A 7,279-nucleotide genomic window follows, 5' to 3' on the forward strand; every position below is an offset into this window, starting at 1 on the left:
GTTTGATGGACACAGGAAGATTATTTTAGATGGAAGCGACGTCCCCATCCCCATCCATGTTAAGCGCCTTGGGGCAACCTTGTTGTGAAAGGCGCTATATAAAAATAAATTGAATTGAATTGAATTGAATCCCCTCCAGGACGAATTATTGCCCTGCCCCGGTTTGGGAACTGGGGTGAAGTGCGTTGTACTCAAAGAGCCTGCATGAACTGCAACTAAATCCTCCTTCCACACTTCTCACAAGGGTGTAACTTGGCAAGAGTGGCGACGAACACCCCTCTACAGTATCTGGCGAGAGCTACAGTGTACAGTGAAATATGGAACAGGACAGTGAATGTGGCTGCTGACGCGTTCTCTGTGAATGGCGACTCTCGTCTTTAAAGAGTACTGTACCTCGTCGAGACGGTGCACTAATTACATAAAATTTAAGAGAGACTTAAAAACGTGTTGGAGAGCGGTTCTTGAGGACGGGATCTGGTTATTATCATCCGAAGATGGAATTCTTCGTTCATTGCAGTTCCTAGGGGTTTATTATAAATCCCAATTCTTCCCTGTAAGTGTGGCTGGGCGTCCTGGAACCAATTGCGCTTTATTACATTTGTAAGTGGTCTGTGGAAGCAATTTTACAGAATAAAAGATAATTTTCTCATTTAAAAAAAAACCTTATCGTAATGCTGAGCAATGAAAGTAGCTTCTGAGAGGGGCAAAAAATTTAATAGCTGAATGGGAGGGGGGTGTTTGTACATTCACAAGGGGTGGAGAGATGGAAGTAACGTGAAACACTGTTGCTGTAGGCTTTTCAGCAATCAGTGCATCCTCTTTAATGCCTGTTGTTCCAATCTGGCTCCTTTAATCGGCGATAATGGTTATTTCTGTGCTACCAGCTGTTTGACTGATTTGAGCTTTTTAATCCTGTGACTATTCAGTCGATTTCAAACTGTGAGGTTTTTTTTTCTCAGAATGAATATGCATTAAGGAGTTTCAATGAACAGACTGAGAGAAGACTAATAAAGTTCTTTAGTCTTCTGTCCAGAGTTTAATTCTGTGACCCTTTCAGCACCCTGTCATTTACCCTGAGATTCCACACGAAATCTCCAAAATGCTGAACATTTCTGTCTATGAATTCATTCTTTTTTTCAGATTGACCCTAAGAGTGTGGCATCATAAGTGACATTTTCAAACTCTGCACTCTACAATTTCAATCACTCTTGCTGATGTGCACTCTGAAAGCTATACTACTGGTGGACAAAAACTGTGCAATGCAATGTATAGAAGCCCATGAGAGACAGTACCTATTAAAAAGCAAGCATTTGCAAAGTGACTTTTAATTACTAACAATACATTTCCAAACCGCGCTTGAATCTAAGTACAGTCAAGACAAAGGCCACATGATTGTGTTGGGGAAATATCCTCTTGTGATCATGTAATAGAAATGTAATTACTGTCAAGCGTCATTGAATAAGCGCTTACCACTGTGAAATCCCTCTCCCGTCGTCCATAATGCATTTTATACCTGCAGTGTATAAATAAATTACTTATGTCTTGTGACCTGCACATTAATATGTTGTAACATAGGCAATAAGGACACAAAACAGAGTAATGGAAACACTCTTTAAATAGTTGGAATAACATAGTTCCATGATCCTTAAAAAAAAAAAACTGTTCTCACCAGCCGGCAAAAACTAAACCATTGCAATGCTGAGTGAAGATGGGGGTACTGACTAACACAGGCCAGGCAGGTCAGGGTGGGAACCTGAGACCACATACCAGGATGGGGAAACATGGGACAGCCATGCACTTACACTCATATAACATGGACCCAAATCCCTGTCCTTTCCCCCAAGTCCCAGGAATTAACAATGTCCCTGATAGTTCTCAACTATCCCAGACAGGTTCCCATCTATCCCAGCCTGCTCTCTTGGGGTTGACATCACCAGCCCCTTCACTGCCTGATGAGGATGCTACAATATACTGTATATACATAAAATATAACTTTGGACCAAACAATATCTTTCACTTTTTACACAATAACCATAGCATTTGGTTGTTTTAATGTAAAATGTTGATACTCAGTGTGGTTCTGCTCACATTATCATTGCCACAAGGGGAATGGCAAAGTAATGACCCTGCTGTCTAGCTCCCATTTCACAGGACAGGTCAGGACGGAGGGTCACAGAACGATCTGCTCAAACTCCTTCCTGCCTTTGTGAGGTCGGTCACTGTTTCATTGCTCCTCCCTAATCTTCCCCTCGCTTGTCTGTTCGGCCCATTTTCCAGTACAGCCATAATAATAATAACAATAAAAACTCCTACGGTTACTGTATATATCGCTTCTCTGGACACTCCACTTAAAGCGCTTTACAAGTAATGGGGACTCCCCTCCACCAGCAGCGTGCAGCCCCACCTGGATGATGCTACGGCAGCCAAAGTGCACCAGTATACTCCTCACACACCAGCTCTCAGTGGGGAGGAGGGCAGAGTGACAAAGCCAGTTCATAGAGGGGGATTATTAGGAGGCCATGACTGGTAAAGGCCAGGGGGAAATTTGGCCAGGACGCTGGGGTAACACCCCTACTCTTTTCGAGAAACGCCCTGAGATTTTTAATGACCACAGAGAGTCAGGACCTTAGTTTTTCCATCTCGTCCAAAGGACGGCACCTTTTTACAGTATAGTGTCCCCGTCACTATACTGGGGCATCAGGAGCCACACAGATTGCAGGGTGAGCGCCCCCTGCTGGCCCCACTAACACCTCTTGCAGCGGCAACCTTAGTTTTTACCTGGAGGTCTCCCATCCAGGTACCGACCAGGCTCACAGCTGCTGAGCTTCCGGGGGCTGCCAGAGCAAGGGCTCTCTTTTTGAGCCGCCTGTAGTCCTCGACTCTCCGCAGGGGTCTGCTAAAGAATCTGGTTGCCAAGATTTCACTTACTGCTGGAAGTGGGCATCTGTTCCATTCCAATAGCCTAGCGGGGAGTAATCTTGAATAGCACTACTCAGAGACGGATAATAGAGGAATTATTTCCAACCAGGCAATCCACGTTTAAATACCAACATCTTTATTTTCTGCTGCTAACAAAAAAATAAAGCCATCACAGTGTGAAACATGTTATTGTTCCTGCAGCCTGTTGTTTGATTTAAACTGGTCCGTTATTTTTTTCCTCTTCTTCATTCAGTCATGTTGCCTGCAAACTACTTTGAAATAAATGGAGGGTCAATAAATACTAAGTAAACTGGAGATTTCTCTTTGGCTTTAATCTTTAAAGCTGTTTCTTTTCCTGCTGTATGTATTCCAGGTCTCTCGTCGCGGAGGTATCAAAGCAAAAGCGATTGAGGTCAGGACCGGACCCTATGGAACAATAAAGGTTCTTCAAAGTAGACATAAGACCTGTTCACAGTGCCATGAGTTTATTAAAAATCCACAAAATCCATGTGGTGTGAAGTATTACTCATGAAACACCGGAGATGCAGAGATGTAGAAAAATCACTTTTGTGTCTGCCAAAACGTACCTCGAAGACTATTTAGAAAAATTAACTTGGTTAGGCTAAAACCAGGCATAAAAGTCTTAAAACAGGGGAGCGACCCTCTAAACAAAAAGTCCATTTTAGCACAAACACCGCACTGAAGGAGTTTGTCTCTAGGGGGGGATGTGTTCCTCTGACAAGCTCAGTAAAGTTGCCCCTTGTCCTGAAATTTTCCGGCATCGCCGTCCCTGGGCCTGTAAACTCTTCTTCTCCTTTCCTTTGACAATGAGGCCTTTCCCTGCTAGTAAGGTGTGCCTGCATCATGAGCAGAAGGCAGCTTTTGAAAGAATGACCTCATTTTGTAATAACGCCTGCGATCCATCAGTACCTTAAAGCATCTGATTTAAAGCCTGCCTTACGGTTAACGATTACCGTTGTCTAGTGAATCCCATGTGCTCATCAGAGCACTCAACGCCTTCCAAGACTCCTCAGTTCTGGCCCCCAAAGGTTCAGAGTCATCTGACCTTCCTTTCCAAGGATCCTTGAGCCACTAAATCAGTTAACTAAAGTTCTCAATTAGTGATTGATTTCAGGTCTTAAAGATCTGCAGACCTGATACCTGGCACACCTAGGTCACATTCAGAGCTGAAATCAAAAGGGCTTCATTAGTTGTTGTTTTTTTGTCCAGCTATGGATTCCATTTAGTCTTTAAAATTTCATTTAAAATAAAAAAAGCAGTCCGGGTAGTCCCAAAATCCAAAGAAATGTAATTGTACTCAGTAATGCTACAGCTAAAAAGAGCTAACTGTCTGCTATAGCTCCAGAGTCTGTACTTACCTCTCTACCTTGCTCTAAATCTTTGCAATTTTTAGGTTAAAATTTCTGTCCTTCCAGTTTCTCCTGTTATTTAAAGTTAACGTGAACCTCCAGTAGCTTTATTGCTCGAGGGAGGAAAATTAACTGAATCTACACTGAAACATCGAAGTCGCTCTCACTAATGCAGAAATAACAAACCAGCCAGTGTTCGCTGGTCTTCTGAACAGGAAATCAGAACACAGAGCACGTCAACACAGCTCTACCAGCTACCAGAGCTTTTAGATAAATGAATCAAAAGCAATAGTGATCAGGTTAAGGGGCTGCATGTATAAATAATGTCTGTAATTGTAGCAAAATGTGTAATTTTGTTATGGAAGGATTGTTTCATGCAGTAAATTTGCACTGGGATTCCTAAAGGAGGCTATTGTTCCAAAACAATACAAAATAAAACTCTGCTGTTCAATAAACAAACTAATCATAAGTTACCAACAGCTTCTTGACCTTGATCATAGTTTTTATTTGTCTAATGTATTTGTGAGCCACTCTTCATAATAGTTTCAACTATATACTGCTCAGGCAGTAGTTTAACCGATGCTGACAGGCAGAGCCGAGCAACCCATGTCACATGAATTGCATCAGAAAGGATACCTAAATATTTATTATCTTGTCACCGTCCCCAGGGCATGCAGGGGCTTCTTTATAGTTTGGAGAAGTCAGATTTACATTCAGGCGGGGCCAGATCCCATCTGTGCTTCCTGATGACTTGGTGTGCGGTGGGGAAGACAGCTCTCAGGGCACCTGAGGACAGCACATCTTCATAGAAATTCAGCTGTCATAGAGGCCTCTTGACTGGCTTTTAGCCACCCCCAGGCTACACTTGGAGAGATTGCTCCCTAGCAAACCATCTCCGCATCTGAAAGCCTTACAATGTGATGGCGCTACAGCAGTATGATAATTAGACGTTACAGGCTTTCTGCAGCTGATATACACTTGTTCACCTGAATTCATGTTAAAGCTGGATTTCTAGGGTAGGAAGGGAACGAGGTCTATGTATAGTGATCCTCCTGCTTCCCTGGCCTGACCTCTGACCTTCCCTGACCAATGTTTTGAAAGTAGAAACGAGCGAGTCCTTCCCAGTCCTCCTTCATTCTGTCTGGGATCAGTCCAAGGTATGTAGCACATACTTCAGTTTAACCCTTGGCCTCCTGAACCAGGAACCAGTACGGGGGATCCTTAGTAGCCCCTGTGAGTGATGAGAGTCTGGTAGGATTTGGTCAGTATTTATGATACAGCTCTACTGTCAGGGCTCTCAGGTTCTGTGAAAGGAACCAACTGCTTAGGCTGGGCTAGTTTGTGTGGCGTCACACTCCAACCCCCTCATAATACACAGAGTGTAACGAACAGTTCTTTCCGGACCCTATGCGGACGACACAATCCGAAGTAGTGAGGAAACACTGGGGAAAAAGTCATGCAGGAATACGGGGATGAAAACAGGGGGGCGTGTCCAAAGTGCTCTGGTGCACGGGGGAGGTGTGGCCGAGGCAAACAATCCTAGAAGAAGTCCAAAGCGAAATCCGAAAACACGAGCATAAGTCCATGGCCAGGTGATCCATCCAAAACAAGACATTAAAAACAGGTGCCGGGTCGGAACCAGCAGGGGGGGCAGGAACAGGAGCAGAGAATTAAAAGCATAACGGAGCTGGAGCGCCCTTAAGAGGAGGAGTAGCGATCGTGACACAGAGCAGTGTAGTTTCAAGAATGGGCCTCTAAATTTAATAAATATTCAAGCGTACACGTGTCATAAACTGGCAGAACTGCCTGCCTAAACCTTAATTGTTATTCAAATTAAATGAATTAATTTTTCTTCTTCTCACACTCAATTTCTGTCTTAACATTTAGCATTTTTCAGCTGGGAAAAATTTCACGTTCTTGGAACAAGGACGGGATCGGCTCGATCAACAGGACAGCTTGCCATCTGAATTCACCCATTCGTTTTCTGCTGCAGACACTCCTGTGAAAAACCCTCATAAACCGTATTTTCACTTATAGTCCTAATTTATTTTACAGTGCTGAATATCTGCATTTGGCTGTCTAGTCATTTTCACCCATATAGATTTTGACAGCCTTTAAGTTCCTGTACCAGAATAACCTTTTTGATCAAGGAGAAAAACAATCATCATATCTTTCCTTGCTGTCCTTTAATTGTAAGGCTCTTTAACTGTGGTGACTGAGTCCTGTAAATGACGGGGTTAACCTTTGTGACCCTTTTTATCTAATTGGAAATACAGCAGAACTGCCAATTTTACCTTGATGCTCTGCAAAGACCTCAAGTCATATTTAAACGGCTTTGACATAGTCAACAGCATTGTGATACCAGAGGCTTCACAACACTCAGATATGATGAGGAAAACAAAGATCAAAAGACTACAAGATGAGAGAGCGTCAATCTTGTACTCCAGGATTGGCACAGGCCACTTTGAAGTGGCGCTGCTTTAAAGTAACACTTGTAATACTTGAACGATGTAAAAATTGTAGTGAGAGGTGGGATGAGTGGTCTATTTTAGTCTTATTTCAAAAGGAACTGATGAATGGAGATGAATCGAAAGGTATGAGCTTTGTGTATTTCACATCTTTGTGATCATAGGACTGTTGATTAAATTATAATGATTAGTCTACTCATATCCATTCTAGGATATGACGTGCAATGGTGAAGTATTTGGTTTCACAAAACAATTATGCATCATTGTCTCTTTAATGTCTCTTATTGTTATTATAGTGATTACGAAACAATAAAGGGGACAGTTACAATGGAGACCAAAGATAGCCCAGGATGGAGCACAATAGTTTGCCTTTTCTTGGCCACTGATGAAATCTTTTCACGTTGCGAATCATGAAGGAGTTAGTCCCCCCTCACACTTTTGCTGTCCTGAAATTGATTGCTTCGTCTCATGAAAACTCTCCTTTTTCATTAAATAAAATGACTTCAGCAATCGCAACGCAGG

This window comes from Atractosteus spatula, chromosome 11, assembly GCF_055471065.1.
Source record: "Atractosteus spatula isolate fAtrSpa1 chromosome 11, fAtrSpa1.hap1, whole genome shotgun sequence".
Taxonomy (NCBI): Eukaryota; Metazoa; Chordata; class Actinopteri; order Semionotiformes; family Lepisosteidae; genus Atractosteus; species Atractosteus spatula.